Source organism: Pleurodeles waltl, chromosome 9 (assembly GCF_031143425.1).
Source record: "Pleurodeles waltl isolate 20211129_DDA chromosome 9, aPleWal1.hap1.20221129, whole genome shotgun sequence".
In the NCBI taxonomy this organism is placed as follows: Eukaryota; Metazoa; Chordata; class Amphibia; order Caudata; family Salamandridae; genus Pleurodeles; species Pleurodeles waltl.
In genome coordinates, this window is record NC_090448.1 from 456651906 (window position 1) to 456672702 (window position 20797).

The 20797-nt window shown below is 47.6% G+C and overlaps 1 protein-coding gene across 1 annotated transcript in view; it reads right to left on the reverse strand.

Annotated features, from left to right (window-relative positions):
• The window catches only part of TDRD9 (tudor domain containing 9), a 2107755-nt gene that overhangs the window by 806991 nt on the left and 1279967 nt on the right, over nucleotides 1-20797 (reverse strand). The window lies entirely within an intron of this gene.

A 20797-nucleotide genomic window follows, 5' to 3' on the forward strand; every position in this document is an offset into this window, starting at 1 on the left:
AACTGTTACTGACTGACTATTGTGGCATTGCAAATGCTTTACACTCCTTATAGATAAGCTTTAGCTGCTCACCACAGCTACCCCTAGAGAGCTTTTGCTATCTGGACACCTAAACACTATCACTAATGGTTGCCTGGACTCAGTATAGAGTGCCACACCATAGGTATACACCATAAACTGAGCCAGCCTATTACATTCTTCTCCTGTGCCCAGGGACGATGGAGAAGGGGTGTCTTTAGGCATCTGGTTTTCACGTCCAGGAGAACTCACCGTCAGGGGGTCGTGTGTGTTGAAGCTGCAGGTTTTTTTTTTTTTTTGGGGGGGGGAGGGGGACATTGTTGGCCTCAGTGACCCATTTCAGCTGGGGTCAGAGGTGAAGTGGTCCCTGTAGATGTCAGATTTTCTCTCTCCACAAGCCTGTGGGAGAGGGGGCCTGCATGCAGAGGCTGCAGGCATCTCAGTAGAGTCCAAGACTAAGGAGACCGCACTGGACTCTGTCTCTGGGCAGCTGGGCACCCACATTGGCACCGCTGATCTCGGGTTTCTGGGGTCCAGCAGCTGCAGAGTCTTTCCCTTGGAGTTTCCTCTTGCGGGGCAAGTGCCCTGCCCAAGGAGGACTTGAGTCTTTATTGAAGGCTGGACAAGTTGGCTTCTCTGCAGGATCCTTCAAGGTCAGCAGGCAGGCCGGAGGGGCTTGTTCCAGGTCAGCTGCTGCTTCTTTTCCACTTTTGCGGTTCAACTGTTCTTTGCCTGGTTTTTCTTAGGCCATCAGGAATTGGAGTTCTAGTGTTCGAGGGTGCCACCTAAATACTTAACTTAGGGGCGATACAGGGAGTGCCAGGCAGTAGCCAATAGGATGACCACCTATAGGGAGACTACACCCTTGTTATTACCACTTTCGTTGGGAAGTGGGCATAACCCTAACCCTTGTGGCCTAATTACTTCCAAGCAAGATGGAGGAATTTAAAAAGTAGTGTCTACTTCAGCTCGTCCACCATAGGGGTGGGACTCGCATGAAGTGGGCACTTCTAATTTAACTAAATTTCCAGCCTGTGGTGCCGCCTAAAGTAGGGTTAGGACAGGGGATTGGTCATCTCCGCCATTTAGAGGGACCTAGGTCAAATTACAAAGGCGGCAAGGCCTTTGAGGCTTCCTGCCCTGGAATGTCCATCCTGCCTGGAAGAGGAGGTCACACCTCTGCCCAGTGCAGGCTTTTGACTCAGGCCCTCGAGAGCACTGGCTCTCGCCTCAGGAGGTGAAATACTTCTGTGGTGGCTAAACTGGTCAGGACCAGTGAGTCAGCACACTAGTAGCTGGTAAGTTTTCAGGGGATACCTCTAAGGTGCCCTCTGGGTGCATTTATTAATAAATCCATCACTAGAATAAGTGTGGGTTTATTATTCTGAGATGTTTGATATCAAACATCCCAGGGTTCAGAGAAGCCATCATGTAGCTGGGGAAGTCATAGTGACCAGTGTCCAGGACATGGCTTCCCAGGGTTCAGAGAAGCCATCATGTAGCTGGGGAAGTCATAGTGACCAGTGTCCAGGATATGGCTTCCCTGTACACTTACAATGTAGACAGACATAGTAGGGGCATATTTACTCAGGCATATATGCCCTCACTTGTTATATAATGCACACTGCCTTAGGGCTTTAAGGCCTGCTAGAGGGGTGACTTACATATATTGCATGTCGTTTTAGGGGACATAGCACAGAGGCTGGGTGCCTTGTCGTGTTTTCAATTTTGGGAGCTCCTTGTCACGCATCCTGCAATAGCAGTTTGCACAAGGTTGACGCTGGGTTCCTCAGAGTGGCACAAGTTGTGCTGCAGCTCTGAGGGGCCCTCCTCAGTACTCATCCCTAGGTACAAGGGGTACCATTTACTAGGGACTTATAGGGGGCTGAAGTCGAAGTTGCATCTAAAAACCAAAGAGAAAAAAGGGAGAGAAGAGAGAAAAAAGAGAGAAGAGAGAGTGTGTATATATATATATATATATATATATATATATATATATATATATATATATATATATATATATATATATATATATATATATATATATATATATATATAGGGGTACTGCGTTCTTTATCTTCTTGAAAATTATTGGCAGAAGTGGTATGGACAAAAAGGCATACAAAAGGCCTCAGTTCCACTCTAGACGAAACGTGTTGTAGAACGAGTGCCAAACTGGAAATTCCAACGTGCCATACTGCGGACATTGCGTGTTCTCTGCGGAGGCTAACAGATCTATCCAAGGCTCTCCCCACTGCTCACAGAGATCTTGCACCATCTCCAGATGGAGACACAGTTAGTTATAAGAATTGTCAGCTGAGTTTGTCCACTCTGGGGTTCATAGAGCCAGCAAGATGTTGAACCACCAGGGAAATGCCCTGATATTCCAACCACATTCAATGGCACAGAGCCTCTTGAGAAAGGGTCCATAACTCCACCCTGCCCTGCTTGTTGCAGTATCACATGGTGGCGGTGTAGTCCGTGAACATCTGCACTACTCTCGCTTTCAGAGAGGTAAGACATGCTTTCCATGCCAATCTGATTGCCTGGAAATCCAACAGGTTGATGTGGAGTCCGGACTCTGCCGGAGACCAGATGCTTCTGATCTCCACATTTACTAGATGGCCGCCCCATCCCAGGAGTGACATATATGTCACTACTACTGTGAGATCTGGTTGGGGAAAGGAGAGGGATCTGCCTCTGACCCAATCGGGGTTTGTTAGCCACCACTACAGATCTTGCGCAGTTCCCTCTGAGATCTGGACCATGTCGAAGAGATTCCCGATGCTGAGCCCAATGGAACTTCACTTCCCACTGCAGAGCCTGCACATGCCATCTGGCACGTGTCACTAGCAGGATGTAAGTGGCCATGATGCCCAGCAGCCTCAGAGTCCTTCTCACTGAAATTCAGGATAGAGGCTGAAACTTCAGTATCTTAGCCTGAATATCCCAGACTCACTGCTCGGGAGGATATGACCGAAACTGCACTGTGTCCAGAACTGCTCTGATGAAAGGGAGTGTTTGAGAGGGAGTCAACGTGTGACTTCGGTATGTTTATAGTGTACAGCAGCAAATGCAGGAGATATGCCATAGTCTAAAGGTGGGAGACGACAGCCTGGGACGAGCCCGCCTTCAACAGCCAGTCGTCAAGGTAGGACAATACTCAGATCCCCTCCCCCACAACATGTTCAGATGAGCTGCGACCACCCCTATCACCTTGAAGAACACACAAGAGGAGCTGTTAAGGCCAAAAGGAAACATGGTGAACTGAAAGTAATGCCTGTGGGCGGGCAGGACAGGAATATGAAAATAAGTGTCCTGCAAGTCTAACACTGCCATCCAGTCTTCTGAGTCCTGGGCAGATCAAACCTGAGCCAGAATGAGCATGTTGAACTTCTCCTTCTTGAGGAAGAGATTGAGAGACCAAAGGTACATGGCAGGGAGTAGGCCCTTGTCCTTTTTGGGCACCAGAAAGTAGCTGGACCTACTTCTAGCACAGGGACACTCTCTATGGCTCCCTTAGCCAAGGGAGTCGTAGGCTCCTTGCAGAGAAGTGTCAAGTGATCCTCTGTCATCTGATCGTAGGACGGTGGCATGGATGAAGAGGTAGGCTCGGAGGGGAGGGAGTAGCCCCTTTGGACGATGTGCAAAACCCACCTATCTGACGTAATGGAATCCATGCGGAGCAGGTGAATCCTGCCTTCAACTGGTCCCTGGTTGGGAATAGAAAGAATAGGAAGGTTTGGAGGCAGATGCAGGGGGAGGGGGGTGCACTGGCCAGACCACTGGCCAGCCTGATCCAAGAGGATGGTGGATACCACGTCCCCGGCCACACAGAGGCTGGGTAGCACGTGTCACAGACGATGGAGGGGGAAAGGACATAATGGGATGCCCCTTCCGCAACCACGACAGAGTTGAAACCAAGACTGAAGGGGGCAAGGGACAGTTGCAAGGCTCAAGGACCTAGCCGTAGCACGAGAATCCTTTAAGTGCTTGAGCGTTGAGTCTGCTTTGTCTCCAAAGAGATGGATGCCAGCAAAGGGAATGTCCATATAGTAGATTGGACATCCCCCAAAAAGCCAGACATCCTTAACCAGGTGTGGCACCTAAGGGCCACAGTTGATGCAACTCCTCTGCCCAGTGATTCGATAGTGTCAAGTCCTCATCTGATTGTGAACTTTGCTGAGTCCCTCCCATCAGCAACAGCTTGAGAGAACACATTCCGGGCCTCCTCCGGGACCCGTGGCAGCACTTGTACAACCGTATCCTATGGGGAATGGCTACAATGGCCTAAAAGGCATGCAGTGTTCACAGACCACAATACTAGACTGGAGGAAGAAAACATTTTCTTCCCAAGTTGATCCAGCCTCTTAGACTCCCTATCCAAGAAGAGAATCCACCCTGGAAGGTGGAGGCTTGGATATCCAAGCTCTCAGGGGTGGGGTGTTGCGTCAGGAAACCTGGGTGACCCGGTGCAGGACTATGGCAGCAGAAAATAGGCTTGTTCACAGGAGCCCCTGACCTGAGTTTGGACCAGGATCTCCGCAGGACATTGTTAAGGGCTTCATTGAAGGGCAAAAGGGGCTCAGAGGATGAAACCCAGGCTGAAGAACCTGTGCAGGGAGGTTAGTCTTGACTGCCACCAAAGGCAGCACAGGCTACAGGACCTCGGCCGCTTTCTGCACCACCATGGAATAAGACGCTCCCTCCTCTGTAGCCACGGTAGGGGAAAAAAGCATGCCAGGATCTGGGTAAGTATCCAGACAACTGGCTTCACCCAGGTTCATAGGATCTTGGAACAGGTATTCTAAAGGATCTAGCGACCCCTCCCAATCACTGTACCCCAACCCAAAAGAATAAGGCCCAGCATTTGACACAGGAGGCAAGGCCCCTGCCGAAGTCTGAGTCAGTTTTACACCATGCGGATCCGGCTCCGTGTAGGCGTCAGCAATGAGGATGGGGCCAAAGCCACTCGGGGGCACGGGCGTCGTCGAGTGTATCAACGTCAGAACTGACGTCGGGGAAGTGGAGTTCGTACGACCGACACCGGATCGGATCCAGGAACAGATCCATGGGTACCCTACTGGAGCTGATGCCTAAGCCACCATTGTGAAACACAAGGGGCCCCTTTCGACCTCGTGGGGCCCAAAGGTGCTCCAGCAGAGGCTGACTGGCTAAAGGTGAAAAGCCTGACCTCATAAAACTCTGAGATCGGCAGGGATCACTCCAGCTCCTGGGAACTCAGGGAGGCACAAAGCCGACCTAGACACAGGCTCCAAGGACAGAGGCCTATCGTGACAATGCTCCCTTTCTCATGTCGGCCGACGGATGGGGTGAAGTCAAAGAACGCTTGTTCTTCTTCAGCTTCTTGTGCCTCAAATTACCAGAGCATCCTGAGGACTTGGAGTGGGATGATGATGAAGTGGGGCTCCGTGACCATTCTTGGGAACTTCCTCTCGATCGAGTATAGGAGCGACACAGAGCTGAACGCTGGGCCACCAGGAGCTTTAGGGACCGCTCCCTCAAAACATTCAGTCACGGCTCAGCACTCAGAACATGACTTCGTGCCCTGGTCTCACTCCAGACACCACATGTACACTAGGTGCGGATCCGTCACGGACATCGCCCAATGGCAGGATCCGCAGGACATGAACCTGGTCTTATGCAAGGACATCCTTGACGCACCAGGTGTGTCGACACTCACAAAAAACGTCAACAAAAAGTAAAACAAGATAGGTCAAAATGCGACTGAGGGGGTAGCTCTTCTTCAGATCAGCGCTAGGCTGGCGTAGAAAGAAAAGAACCAACGTCAGCATAGCAGGATGGCACATATATAGGACCCATGATGTCCTGTTAAGTGGTGTCAACCCTCGATGACGGACACGTAGCCGGTCAACGCTATCTAACAGCGCGGAGGAGTACTATTTGAGAAAAATCTCCAGCTCCAGACGGATGCCTGGGGAAAATTCTAAGGTAAGGAATCGGCAACTAGATGTCTCTATAAGATCATTCTAACAAAGGAGCCGATGACCATGCACAATACAGACTATAGGAGGAGTCACCATACCTTTTGTAACTTAGCCTTAACCTCATAGTTTGCAGATTAGGAATAAGGATAATTCAATTAACTGACAAGCTAGAAGTTCCATATTGTATATTGCAGCGCATTTTATTGTATGAGCGGCAGATGTAATATGTGTCTGCAAACATGACTAATATGCCAACTGAAACTAATCGCCATGTATTGATTGGACAGTTATTTAACTGGAAAAGTTAAACATTATAAAGCTAGTTTAAAAAGGGTGGTTAGTAAATAGCAACATCTTTATGTGACAGGGTAGGGTATCTATATGCCAGACAATATAAGTAATTAAAATGTCATTGCGTCAGCAACATAAATACACCAAAGGACAACTACAAGCTACTTGTCATTTCACATCTGCGGTCAAACAAAAGGACTCCTTGAGGCCACATCATGAAATCCTAATGGGAATAAAAATGGAGCAATGTAACCATCAAGGTAATGTTGTAGCCTTGAAGGAGAGTCCATCTTAGCTTTGGTGTACCATTATAAACACAGTAAAGCTAATAACTGAAGTGTGCAGATCAAAACGACTCTTTCCCTGTGCTTCTTATTTATCATTTCAGGAGAACTTATCCAAGTAAAGACTTGCAAACAGAAAAAGCTGGCTATATTGACCATTTTTTCCCCTAACAGTGCAGAGGTCTATGCTTTAAGGATAGCTGTTTTCAAAGCGGATAGACTGCTAGCTCACAAAATACGCCTCCACTCCACACAACCACATCCACGAGATTCGAGATCAGGACCATTCATTTTTCAGATAAAACTAACATCTTCAACGGTTATTCAGTCCTCTAACAGTCTCAAACTTTATCAGATCACTTGCAGGATGCTTACCTAGACAGTTATAATCCCCACTGATTGTAGCGAGGGCATGCTCCAACTCAAGTCCAATATTAGTACCGACGAGGTTAGATCTGTGATCAATGTGCTACCCACATGAGGCACCTGGCCCAAACGGGTTTCCGGCTACCTTCTATAAAGCCTTTGACCACATTTTGGCCGGACCCTTAGCGCAATTCATCAATCATTTTTTAACCACTGGCTCGGTCACTGACCAAAATAATGTACTCCATTATCCCGTGGCTCCTCAAACCAAATAAATCTCCCACCAAATGCGCTTACCACCCTATCGGCCTTCTCAACTGTGTTGTTAAGATTTTCACACCTACCCTGGTAAAAAGTCTCCAACATGTATTACCCACCATCATAACCCCGTAACAATCCGGTTTCATTCGCAAATGCCAAGCTAATGATAATACACGTTTAGCAGTAGCCCTCTTGGAAATAGCAGAATGCACCCATCAGCCCCTGATCCTCTTTTTCCTAGACATTGAAAAAATGTTCGACAGGGTGGTCTGGGCGAATCGTTCCAAACACCTGACTAAACTCTATATAGGCTGCAAATTGCTAGCCAACAACCAAGCCAACTATCGTCAGCTACAGCAAAATTGGAGATCAATGGCACTATCTTCCAGACTATTTCCCTCACAAGGGGGACTCGCCAAGGTTGCCCCCTTTCCCCTTCTATTTTTTCACTTTCTATGGAACCCTTAGTGGCTAGAATCCGGAACAACTCCGATATTCAGAGTATCAGGGCGAGTGATAAGGAGCACAAATTAGCCCTATTTGCTGATGATGTTCTATGCTTCCTTAAAAATCCTTCTACTTCTATACCAGCATTAATGAAGGATCTGGAATATTTTACTGAAATATCTGGCTTCAAAGTTAACTTTGTGAAATCTTGAAGCTGATCCCCAAGGCGACCTAGTTCAACTTGTATGATAGGTGGATTCCAAAGGGCTACACATAATATTACTTATTTAGGAATCCAACTTACCTCAAGTACAGCAGTCCAATACCGCAGCAACATTCCTCCACTGCTAACCTCCTCATTTAAGGATCTCTATCTTTGAGGCAAACTAGAAATCTCCTGGATACGCAGACTCAACTGCCTGAAGATGAATTTCTTGCCTTGCTTACTATGGGGGTGATTCTGACCGCGGCGGACGGCGGTCGCCGCCCGCCAAGCGGTTCCCGCCGAAAGACCGCTCCGCGGTCAAAAGACTGCGGCGGTCATTCTGGCTTTCCCACTGGCCTGGCGGGCGACCGCCGAAAGACCGCCCGCCAGCCCAGCGGGAAACACCCTTCCCACGAGGAAGCCGGCTCAGAATGGAGCCGGCGGAGTGGGAAGGTGCGACGGGTGCAGTTGCACCCGTCGCGAATTTCAGTGTCTGCAAAGCAGACACTGAAATTCTTTGTGGGGCCCTGTTACGGGGGCCCCTGCAGTGCCCATGCCGTTGGCATGGGCACTGCAGGGGCCCCCAGGGGCCCCACGACACCCCATACCGCCATCCTGTTCATGGCGGGTGAACCGCCAGGAACAGGATGGCGGTATGGGCTGTCAGAATCCCCATGGCGGCGCAGCAAGCTGCACCGCCATGGCGGATTCCCATGGGCAGCGGAAAGTCGGCGGTACACCGCCGGCTTTCCGCTTCTGGCCGCGGCTGTACCGCCGCGGTCAGAATGCCCGGCGGAGCACCGCCAGCCTGTTGGCGGTGCTACCGCCAACCTCCGCCATGGCGGTAATTACCGCCAGGGTCAGAATGACCCCCTATATGTCCTCCAGAACTTCCTCTTTTTATTCCTGTATCTATGTTGATTCACATTCCCACTAAAATGTTCCGGTTTGTCTGGGGCAACAAAGCCTCTAGGGTGGACAGGGTGACTATGTACTGTACCAAAACAGACAAGGGCCTGGGTTTTCCTGATACATTTACATACACACTCGCTGCATAATTGTGTCCCTCCCTTGATTGGAACCATTATCTGGATGATAAACATTGGGCACAAGTGGAACAGGCTCACTCCTTAGTCCCCTTAGATGGCCTGTTGTGGCTTTCCCTCACAAGGGACTCTCCGTGTCCCCGACTCTTCTCGATGTCGTCTCTTCTACTAAAATATTGGCAAGATGTACACACTAAAAGCACCTTCCCTTCTTACACTTTTCCTCTCACACCTTTGGTGCTTAATCATGACTTTCCTCCTGGTGCTCTTCACCCTACCTCTTATGAATGGAACGGCAACAAGGCCCCTAGGTTGTGGGCTTTTTTACGGTGACGGTGTTCTGAGAACGAGCAACTCTCTTTGGGAGAAGATCGACGTCCCCCCACTCGGTAATATACCTAACGGCCCACACCTTACACTGGGCAGTACTCCCAAAGGCCTGTGAGGCTATGGAACTGGATGAACCTGACCTTAAAACCCTTTTCCATTCAAATGCTCACTAAAAAGGCATTTCATTAATTTATAGTTATATTCTTGCTCTGACACCCACCAAGAAACACGTCTACATGATACAGTGGGAGAAGGAACTAGGAACTGAAATTCCTGAGGGCACATGGCGATCAAACTGGCAAAGAGCGCCTGTCTCATCAATACATCTTAAACATAGAGAAAATGCCTACAAACTAGTTACCCGTTGGTAAGTGACACCTGTACGATTGCACAGAATGTTTGGGAGTTCAGTCTTATTCTGGGAGGGGTGCGGTAACAGGCCATCTTTTTGCATACTTGGTGGTTTTGCCCTTCAATAAGATCCTTCTGGATGTAATCCTTCAGAACATTTATAACATGACCAATGTTACACTGTCATTTGAACCTTTGCTAGGAGATGCCAGCACAGAGAAAGCTCCTCCTACTACAACCTCCAGAGGCCGATTTCAATTGTACCTCCTATTACCAGTGCTCCTCTACATAGCACAAATGTGGAAATAGCCACATGCTCCAACCGTTAATCTGTGGTGGAGCAAGATTTGGAATATATCTGCCATGGAGAAGCTCACTGCAGGCCAAGTTTGAGACCATTTGGCACCCCTTCCTCACTTACATCCGCTGTCCAGGTAGGACAGGGGCCTGTATCTCACAATGTCCAAGACAATTCATGCCTCAGATATGTGGGTTCTCTTATCCCCAGAATCGGTAGAGGACTCTCCATAATTCTACTACATCCCACCTATTCCTAGCAAATGGTCTTGATTCTCTTTCATATGCCAAATCATACAAGTCGGAATAGCTGACCTCCTAGAGCCCCATTTGGCTTTAGAGAGAGTAGTCAGAATACTTAAGACCTCCTCTTACTCAGTCCCACCTCGGAGGTCACGTATTGAAATATGACGTAAATCGTAATGATACCCACCTTCTTGCTTTACTGATTCATATCAATGTATGCTGGATACCTTGATTAACATGTCTTGTTTGTTATTTATTAAAATACAAAGTACAGTTTCTTTGGCTTTTTTGTTTTTTTTTAAAGTATAGCTGTTTTCAATAAAAAAGTGTTAAGGTTACTCCAAAGGTAGGGGGCATTGTAGGAGGCTGGCTCAGTTTATGGTGTACACCTATGGTGAGGCGCCCTATACTGAGTCCAGGCAACCCTTAGTGACAGTGAATGGGTGTCCAGATAGGAAAAGCCGAGGCGAGCAGCTGAAGCTCAACCAGGAGGAATGTAAAGCACTTGCAATACCACAGTAGTCAGACAGTAACTCACTCACAAGAAAGAGCCACACAAGTGTTGCAAAAATAAAGGATTATTTATTACAGCACTAACTACTAGGCTAGCATTGCTCCATCTCCCTTCGGAGTTATCTACACACAATATGTACACAAAATAACCATCACAAATAGCATAGAATACACAGGGCCTTATGGGGGCGGCCAAACCATGTACTAAGAAAGTGGAATGTGAAATAGTAAACCCATGCAAGGTAAGCATGGCAGTTAGTTAGGGGCTGGGGGTAGATGAAAACACCAGAGGTAAGTACAGTAGGTGTCCCCAGTGACCAGGTGCACCGTCACTGGTGACACCTACTGTACTTACCTCAGGTGCACCGTAGTTACCCACCCAGTCTTCCCACAGACTAACACAGGGAGTAGTGGTTGGAGTTTGTGCTATTCTGGACCCTTTACAGTGGACCCCAAGGAAACCAACATATAAGAGGAAGATTGGAGAGTGCCCCCATCCCAGGATACCTAGAGGACATGAGTACCTACACAAGGGGACCCCGATGCAGAGGGGAGAAGGGACTCACTCTGAAGTCAGTGGATCCCTCGGATTGTCCAACTGCTGTCACAACCCTTGAACCAGGCTGGTGCAACCCAGGGACAGATTCCAGATGTGAAGGACCTGAAAAGGAAGGGGGCAGAGTCCTCAGCTGCACAACAAAACAGAAGTCACAGGAGTTGCAGGACAGGGGCTGATCTTAGAGTTTTAGAGTGCTGGAGCCCAAGGCTTCTTGGCAGCTGAAGAACTCCTGGAGTAAAAGTCAACAAGTCTTGGCAAGTGCAACAGTCGCGTTGCACAGGGGTTCCAGTCCAGTGGCAGGAGCAGGGGCCCACAGTCTCCGAAGCGGGTCAGAAGACAAGCAGGACCCACAGAAAGCCAACACCTGTGAAGCAGAGCCTTTCGGTGTCTGTGGAGCAGCAGACCCCACCAGCTGGTCAATGTTGTCTTGAGGTGCCTGGGGATGCAGAGGAGTGACTCCTTCTCTCCAAGGGAGATTCCTTTCTGCTTCCAGGTGCAGAGTCCTTGTGACCCTGGAGATGCACATCCTTGGATGTTGTAGAATTCTTGTTGTTCTTGGAGCCTTCCCACCAGAAGCAGACCAGCAGCGGTTCCAGAGGCCAGGAGCAGATGTCTTGCAGAGAATTCCTTGTAGAGTCTTGCTCGACGAATCTGAGGACCCACTTATGAGGGAGCCCTTAAGTATCCCCAAAAGGGGGTTGGTCGCTCTCTGGGGTGATCGACCTATCAGAGGGGCTCAGGGACGTCATCTACTTGGCCTAACCAGTCAGATGCTCCCCAGGGCCTCTGCCCATCTTTTTTCCAAGATGGCAGAATCAAATGGCCATCTCGCAGAACTCTGTGCACCTCCCTAGGGGAGGAGCTGGGCAGGGGGAGGCCACTCCATTTTTCTTTGTGCATTTTCACAACAGAGCGGGAACTGAGGGTCCCCGAACTGAGCAAACCAGATTATGCAAGGAGGTCACCAAAAGTTCCCTTTAAAGTAATCTGGTAGCACTCAGAGGCCACCCCAGTCCTTAGACACCTAATGCACAGGTGGAGGTGGGCACACCTCTCCCTTGCAGGAAATCCTTTGTTCTGCCCCTCCGGCCTCAGCAAGGCTCACCAACAGGAGGACTGAACAGTGTCTGGGGTCAGCAGCAACATGGGATGGCAGCTAGACCCTGTAAGGCTGCACAGGCAGAACTGGGGGATCCTCTAAGGAACCCCCAGAGTACATGAGATTATGCAACTAGCTTTGAAATGGTGCAGTTGCATGATTCCAACGTCTGATACAAACACGCCTAGTTTGGAGAAGCCATTAGATGTGGTCGGACCACTTGTCTTGACCAGTGCCCTCTACATACCTTAAGATGGCTTCCCCGCACTTACAGAGTCCAGGAAATTGGTCCTGGGGTCTGTTGGGGCACCCTGCTCATGCAGGGGTGCCCTTACACGTAGGGACATGCACCCTGCCCTTGGGCTGAAGGGCCTACCAGAGGGGTGATTTACAGTGTCCAAGTACAGTGACCATGATACATGGCAAGCCTTATATTCCTGGTAAAAGGGTGCACCCACTGTTTCACGCAGGCTGCAATGGCAGACCCGCAGAGACAGTTTGCATAGGCCCCAATGGGTGACAATACTTGCTACAGCCCATGGGGGACTCCTGGTATACCAATGCCCTGGGTACCCAAGTACCATATACTAGAGACTTACATAGGTGCACCAGTATGACATTTCTGGGTGTAAATCTTTTTTTTAACAACAACCAATTTTAGGGGAGAGAGCACAGACACTGGGGTCCTGATTAGCAGCATCTCGGTGAGCTACAGTCTAAACATACTGACCTCAGGCAAAAAGTGGGAATAACTTTGCTAGAAAAAGTGCACTTTCTTACAGCCATATTTAAGGCAGGAATATGCAAAAGTTCCCATTTTGAGAAATGGACATATGCCACCAATATAAAATATTGTTAATGTTAAGTAAATTGATCAGACCAAACGTATAGTGTGGAAAGAAAAATCAAAGAATCAGCAAAGAGCCTTAGCTTTTAACAATATTACTAGATAAAGCTTGTGAAATGGAAAAATTCTACTTCAGAAAACCACAAATTTGGGAACAGAAGTCTGCAGTGGCACAGAGAAGCAAATTCAAAATCAATAAATCTGGATTTTCATAGCGCAGCACATCACCGGAGAGAATATCAAGGAGCAAAAGGACCAAAGTTAGTGTCAGCTATGTGCTTCACATAGAGAAAGCCTAGCCACTAGGACATCGGCAACAACTAAAGATGCTTTAGTAAGGCTGTTTTACTAAATTGCTCACTATTGCAATACATTTTAATATCTCCTGAGTGAGTGCTTCTCAACCTTTTGACTTATATGGACCCCAGTTAATCACTACTAAAACCTGGGACCCTTCCTCCCACTGAATACTAGAAGCCGAAGATTCCAGCTAAAGCATTTTCTATGATTTGAACGGCAAAACAATGCACAGAATATACAGAAATAAGCATTCATCAAATAAATTCAGAAGATGAAATATTTTGTTTAATTCAAAAACAAATATAAAAAAATCTAAATTTAAATTTAAACAGGAAGGTTGGCACTTTTCTAAATCCAATTGAGGCCACTCATCATTCATATTGTAGTCTGTTTGATGCACTAACACTGCTCCCAAGCATCAATCTATCTAAAGATACAAACAATTTTTAGCCTGCAATTTCAAATTCCTTAACATTTACAGAAAGTTTTATAACTTTCAGTTGCACATTGTGCTCCTTAATTTGCATACAACATATTAATCTCTTAATAAATTTGAATTTTCTAATAAGTCGCAGACCCCCTGAGTGGTTCCCGGACCACAGGTTAGGAACCACTGTCTTAAGGGATTAAGGCACATGACCTATGCCTTTCTAGCATGCTAGCAACTATTCAGATGGTTATTGTACTTTATGGAGAGACATTCTGGACACATCTGAATTATCATAGAAAGCTCAGCAGCTGGCTACAAAGCACAGAGTATAACAATGGGAAGGATATGTATTCTGTGTAAGATAGGTATTTAAGTTTACAAACACTTAAGTACCAGAAACAGTTTCAATTTGTATTGGGTACTGTAAAAAATATCACTTTTGAATTAATTCCTAAAGATAACTGATATTCTTACAAATCACAGAAAGGCATGAATTATCCTATGTACAGTGTTTGAAAAAGCTAAAAACACTTTCAGAATTCAGTTGATTTCTTGGTTACAAGTGAAGTGACATGCAATGTATCTTTGTTTCCGCTGAAGAGCTGTTGAGGTACATTTTACATGGCAGCTGTGAAGCAGGGAAGTTTTACATTCTATTCCTGCTGCCAGCAAGGTCAGAACTCAGAAAGAAGCATTTGCAATGCAATAGGTCTCGCATTTGCTTGAGTTACTGTAGGAGGCTGGCCTGGTTTGTAGTGGGTACCAATGGTACTTACACCTTATGCCAGGTCTAGTTATCCCTTATTAGTAAAATGTAGTCAGTGTCTAGAAGCCAGGCTGTCTCGGGGTAGCTGTACCTGAGCAGCCAAGACTGAACCAGGAGACATGCAAAGCTCTTGCAATACCACTGTAGTCACACAGTACTCACACACATGAAAGAAAATACTCATACTTTATTTTTAGTGACACAATGACAAAAACACCTTAGAGACTCTGATCCCTTAGGAAGTGAGTAATATACACAATACATACTCTAGTATCCAAAAACAGGTAAGTAAACAGTTAGAAAACAGTGCAAATAGTGAAAATCACAATAAGTTGCAATGGGCCTAGGGGGAACACAAATATATACTAAATCAGTGGAATGCAAAAGTCAGTTTCCCACCTAGGGAAGTGTAGTGTGTAGACAGGCACTGGTAGTGTAAGAAAACACCAAAGATATGTAATAGACAAAGTCAGTTATGCACCCAAGAAGACAGATGCGGGTTCCTGCTTGGTGCAGAAGATGTCCCACGCCGGATGGATGATTACAGACTGGTTTGCGTAACTGGATTCCACCAACAAGCCCTGGCACAGGCAAAGCTCGAGGTTAGCGGAAAATGGCACTGCCCGGGACCGGGAGGGGCCTTGTGGCCTCCACCGAGGAGGGGGAAACAGAGTAGACTCTCAGTAACTCGGAGAGCCCTCAGAAGACCACGCAGCACGCACAAGAGTCCCACAGCACAGGGACAAAGAAGGTGGAAATGGAGGCTCATGCAGCACGACAGAGAGGGATCCCACGCCGCTGGAGAACTAATCAGGAAGCTGTGCGTAGCAGGATGAAGTGCTGGGGGCCTGAGCTGTGCTGTGCACGAAGAAATTCTTGGAAGGTCGCACACAAGCCTTTTCAACTGCAAGTGACGCGGTGCATGGCGGTACTGTCATATGTGGGGAGGCAAGCTCTTACCTTAACCAAAGTTGGACAGCTGGACCTTGGGACTGTCGGGGTCACTTTAGTCCACCACCCATGTTGCTGGATCCACGCTCGTCATCTGGAGAGGGGACCCACGCCACTGGTTGTCGCTGCAGAGAGGTGCCTGCTGGAGCAGGGAAGTGACTCCATCACTCCACAGGAGAATTTTTTGGTTCTTCTGGTGCAAGCTGAACACAGGCAGTCTTCAGAAGATGCATGACCTGGAAACAGTTAAAGTTGGTGGCAGTAGCTGAAGATACAATGTTGCAGAAGTCGTCTTGGCTTCTTTGTGCAGTTTGTAGAGTTCCTGAAGGGTTCAGGTGCTGTTCCGTCGGTAGAAGATGAAGCAAAGGATGCAGAGGATTCCTGCTGGAGTCTTGCAATCCAAATCTGAAGAAACACCCAGAGGAGAGACCCTAAATAGCCCTAAAAGGGGAGCTGGTCACCTAACCAGGTAAGCACCTATCAGGGGAGGGCTCTGACGTCATCTGCTGGTACTGGCCACTCAGCTGCTCCCAGAGTGCCACACCACCTTTGAATCCAAGATGGCAAAACCCAGGGACACTCTGGAGGAGCTCTGGGCACCACCCCTGGGGTGGTGATGGATAGCGGAGTGGTCACTCCCCTTTCCTTTGTCCAGTTTTACGCCAGAGCAGGGACTGGGGGTCCCTGAACCGGTGTAGATTGGATTATGCAAGAAGGGCACCATCTGTGCCCTTCAGAGCATTTCCAGAGGCTCTAGGAGGCTACCCCTCCCATGCCTGTAACACCTATTTCCAAAGGGAGAGGGTGTAACACCGCTCTCCCACAGGAAATATTTTTTTCTGCCTTCCTGGGCTTGAGCTGCTCAAGCAAAAGGAGGGCAGAAGCCTGTCAGTAAGGTGGCAGCAGCTGGGGGTTCCTGGAAAACCTCAGAAGGTTGGTATGGCAGTACTGGGGGTCCACTGTGGAGCCCCCAGAATGAATGGGATTGTGCAACCAATATTAGAATCAGTATTGGGGTACAGTTCCCAGTTGTTAGACACATGTGTTAGCCACATTGCATGGCCATATTCGGGGTTACCATTATGAAGCTGGACATAGGTATTGACCCATGTCGAGTGCACGTGTAAAATGGTGTCCCCACACTCACGAAGTCTGGGAAAGTGGTCCTGGATGACGTGGGGCACCTCTGCTAGTTCAGGGGTATGCTCACACACAGGTACTTTGCACCCAGCCTTCAGGTTTAGAAGGTCTCACATATAGGTGACTTATAAGTGACCTGGTGCAGAGAAAATGGCTGTGAAAGGGTGCATGCACCATTTCACAGAGGCTGCAATGGCTGTCCTGCAAAAGCGTTTGCATGGGCTCCCTATGGGTGACTAAAGTAATGCTGCAGCCCCTAGGGATCCCCTGGAACCCCAATGCTCTGGGTAACTAGGTACCATATAGTAGGGACTTATAAGGGGGGACCAGTATGCCAATTTGGGGTGAAATACTGGGGTACCAGTATTTAGTGATCACTTTGTGAGGAGAGAGAGCATAAGCACTGGGGTCCTTGTTAGCAGGACTCCAGTGACACAGTCAGTGTCAATGTGTCAGTGAAACATACTGACAAGCAGGCCAAAAACCACAAGCACTGGGGTCCTGGCTAGCAGGATCCCAGTGACACAGTCGAAACACACTGACATCAGGCAGAAATTGGGGGTAACATGCCAAAAAGAGGGTACTTTCCTACAGTTACAGTTACTGGCATTGTAAATTCATAAATAGACTTCTCTTGCCACACAAACTGGTCAACCTTGCCTCATAATGAAGTCTTTTCCTGCCATATAATTCCAGTAGCCCTGCATATAAATAAAGCAGTGGTTCCCAACCTGGGGTCCGCAAAGCCTCCTCAGGGGGTCGGTGATTGCTCAGAAAATGAAATAATATTAACAGATTAGGTCCCAAGCTTTCAATAATGACTTAGTGGGGGGTCCCCTGCTTCCAATAATGATTCAGTGGGGGTCTCCGGATTCCAGTAATGATAAAGTGGGGGTCCACAGAAGTCAGAAGGTTGGGAACCACTGAACTAAAGCATTTCCGTAGGAAGGTGGCTCTGTATATACTATCTCAAAGTGAGAGGTAGTGTGCACAGAGTCCAAGGGTTCCTCTTAGAGGAGGATAGTGGCAATAATAGATAATACTAATGCGCTATTTTTGTGGTAGTGTGGTCGAGCAGTAGACTTATCAGAGGTTAGTGTTAAGCATTTGTTGTACACACACACAGGCAATAAATTAGGACACACACTCAAAGACTTAGCTCCAGGCCAATAGGTTTTTATATAGAAATTTTTTATTTTCTCAATTTATTTTAGAACCACAAGACTCAGAATTCAAGTACGTACATAAATTGTAAAGTACTTGGCATAGGTAAATATAGAACTTTGAATGAATGTCGCTGGTCCTGCTGGATGCGTCGCTGTTGCAGGTTCTTTGAGTCTGGAGACAGGCCGGTAGGACTGGGGCCAAGTCCGTTGTCGTCTCCGTCTTCTCTGCGGAGCTTTCAGGTCAGCAGTCCTTCTTTTTTGTAGATCATCAGGAAATCTGTTTTCCTGGGTTCAGGGTCGCCCCTAAATACTCAATTTACGGGTGTTTTTAGGGCCGGAGGGCAGTAGCCATTGGCTACTGTCCTTGAGGGTGGCTACACCCTCCTTGTGCCTCCTCCCTGTGGGGAGGGGGGCACATCCCTAATCCTATTGGGGGAAATCCTCCAAGGCAAGATGGAGGATTTTCTAAGGAAGGGGTAATCTCAGCTCAGGACACCTTAGGGGCTGTCCTGGCTGGAGGGTGACTCCTCCTTGTTTTACTTATTATCTCCTCTGGAATTGCCGCCAAAAGTGGGGGCTGTGTCCGGGGGCGGGCATCTCCACTAGCTGGAGTGCTCGGGGGGGCGCTGTAGCACCAGGCTTGAGCCTTTGAGGCTCACCACCAGGTGTTACAGTTCCTGGAGGGGGAGGTGTGAAGCACCTCCACCCAGTACAGGCTTTGTTCCTAGTCACAGAGTGCACAAAGGCACTCTCCCCCTGGGGCCAGAATCCCGTCTGGATGGGGCAGGCTGGCAGAAACTGGTCAGCCTAGCACTAGTAGTTGGGCTGGTATACAGGGGGCATCTCTAAGATGCCCTCTGTGTGCATTTCTCAATAAACTCCACACTGGCATCGGTGTGGATTAATTGTGCTGAGAAGTTTGATACCAAACTTCCCAGTATTCAGTGTAGCCATTATGGAACTGTGGAGTTCATGTGTGACAAACTCGAAGACCATTTACTCTTCATGGCTACACTGCACTTAAAATGTCTAAGAATTGGCTTAGACACTAGGGGCATAATGCTCATGCAGCTATGACCTCGTTTGTGGTATAGTGCACCCTGCCTTAGGGCTGTAAGGGTTGCTAGAGGGGTGACTTACCTATGCCACAGTCAGTGGGTTGTAGGCATGGCATTCTGAGGGGAGTGCCATGTCGACTTAGTCTTTTTCTCCCCACCAGCACACACAAGCTGTGAGGCAGTATGCATGTGCTGAGTGAGGGGTCCCCAGGGTGGCATAATACATGCTGCAGCCCTTAGAGACCTTTCCTCGCCACAGGGCCCTTGCTACCAGGGGTACCATTTACAACAGACTTATCTGTGTGCTAGGGCTCTGCCAATTGTGGAGACAAAGGTACCGTTTTAGGGAAAGAACATGGGTGCTGGGGCCTGGTTAGCAGGGTCCCAGGATACTTTCAATGATAACTGGCATCAATAAAAGGCAAAACGTTAGGGGGTAACCATGCCAAAAGTGGCATTTTCCTACAATTTCCATTTACCTTTTTCCTCTATCAAAACCAAAACATGAAAATGTTGCCATTTAGCATTCTAATTTAAATATGCTATGCTAATTCTAATAGAATACCACTTCCACCACCCCACCATCAGAGTTGCAGGCTGGCTAATACAATTCCCCAAAGACACAAGACAGCCACAGAGGAGAAATAAAGTAGAAGGGTCACCAAACCCTATCAATAGTGTTCAAACAGTCATAGTGTAGTAAGGATGTTAAGTTGGCCTGAATCATGGGCATAATTGTAATAAGGAGAGATTATTACAACATATACAATTATCATATAAACCTTTATCAGAAATCAACTTTTGGCATTAAACTGTAATGCTCAAACAGCCCCTAAAGGGCACCATAACAAAAATATCATTTGAAGAAACATGGTCATGTAACCATATTGTTTGCCCTTAGAAGGCATAAACCCATAAAAACACAGGAGAAAGTTATGCAGTGTAACCATGTATTTAGCCCCTAGAGGACGTTTTAACGGCTAGCAGGCCTACTACAATTGCATTCCAAACAAGGCCTTTAAAACAAAACTTCTCCCAGCTGTAAAACGAGGGGTGTGGCCACGAGAAAGCTTAAACGACACTGAATGGTGGGAGAGGTTAATATTTTGGGGTCCCCACTAACCTAGTGTGGGGACCCAGAGATGAAGTAGTCAGAAAGATCACTTCATACTGAATATTTTGTAGATTGTCCCATTGTTCTAGGACAACCACATGCTGAGTTATGAGCAAACATGTTTTGTAAAAGTAATGCACTGCAAAGCATTATGGGCGAGTTTCCAGAGTGCAGTGAATTTCTGTTTAGCGTAAAGCATTTACCAAGTGTTTTAAAGGGAGAGCCACAAAAAATGTCTGATTAGGTAGCTGGGAACAATGTGACCAGCTCTCCAATACCGCCAATAGAGTTCACACTGTTGTGTCTGTTCACACTGGGAGCGCCATGGCTGTCATGCAGCACAAAGGGGAGAGTAAAAAAAAAAAAAAAAAAATTGCCCACACTGAAGTAGTTCGACAATCGTGCAATAATCCATGTAACAGCGGCAGCCAGCAAGGTGTGACAAAAACAGCCTCAAGGTGGGACGCACGTAAAGCATTTACCAATGACATCAATTGATTTTTGAAAGGCAAGCCCAGGAACGAATGAAAGTTATGTGTGTAAGATGGGCGTGGTTAAAAGTCAACAATACTTACAATAGGTTAAAGCGTTTGCACGGTCTACCTAAAAACTAAAGAAAGATTGAATCTTTTGCAGCCAGCCTCACCAAAAAAGAGGAAGAGCTTCTAAATTTGCTCCAAGTTGCTGCTGTGTAAGTTGGGGAACATATAGAATGTATGCAGTACTGCTGCCAATATTGCGAT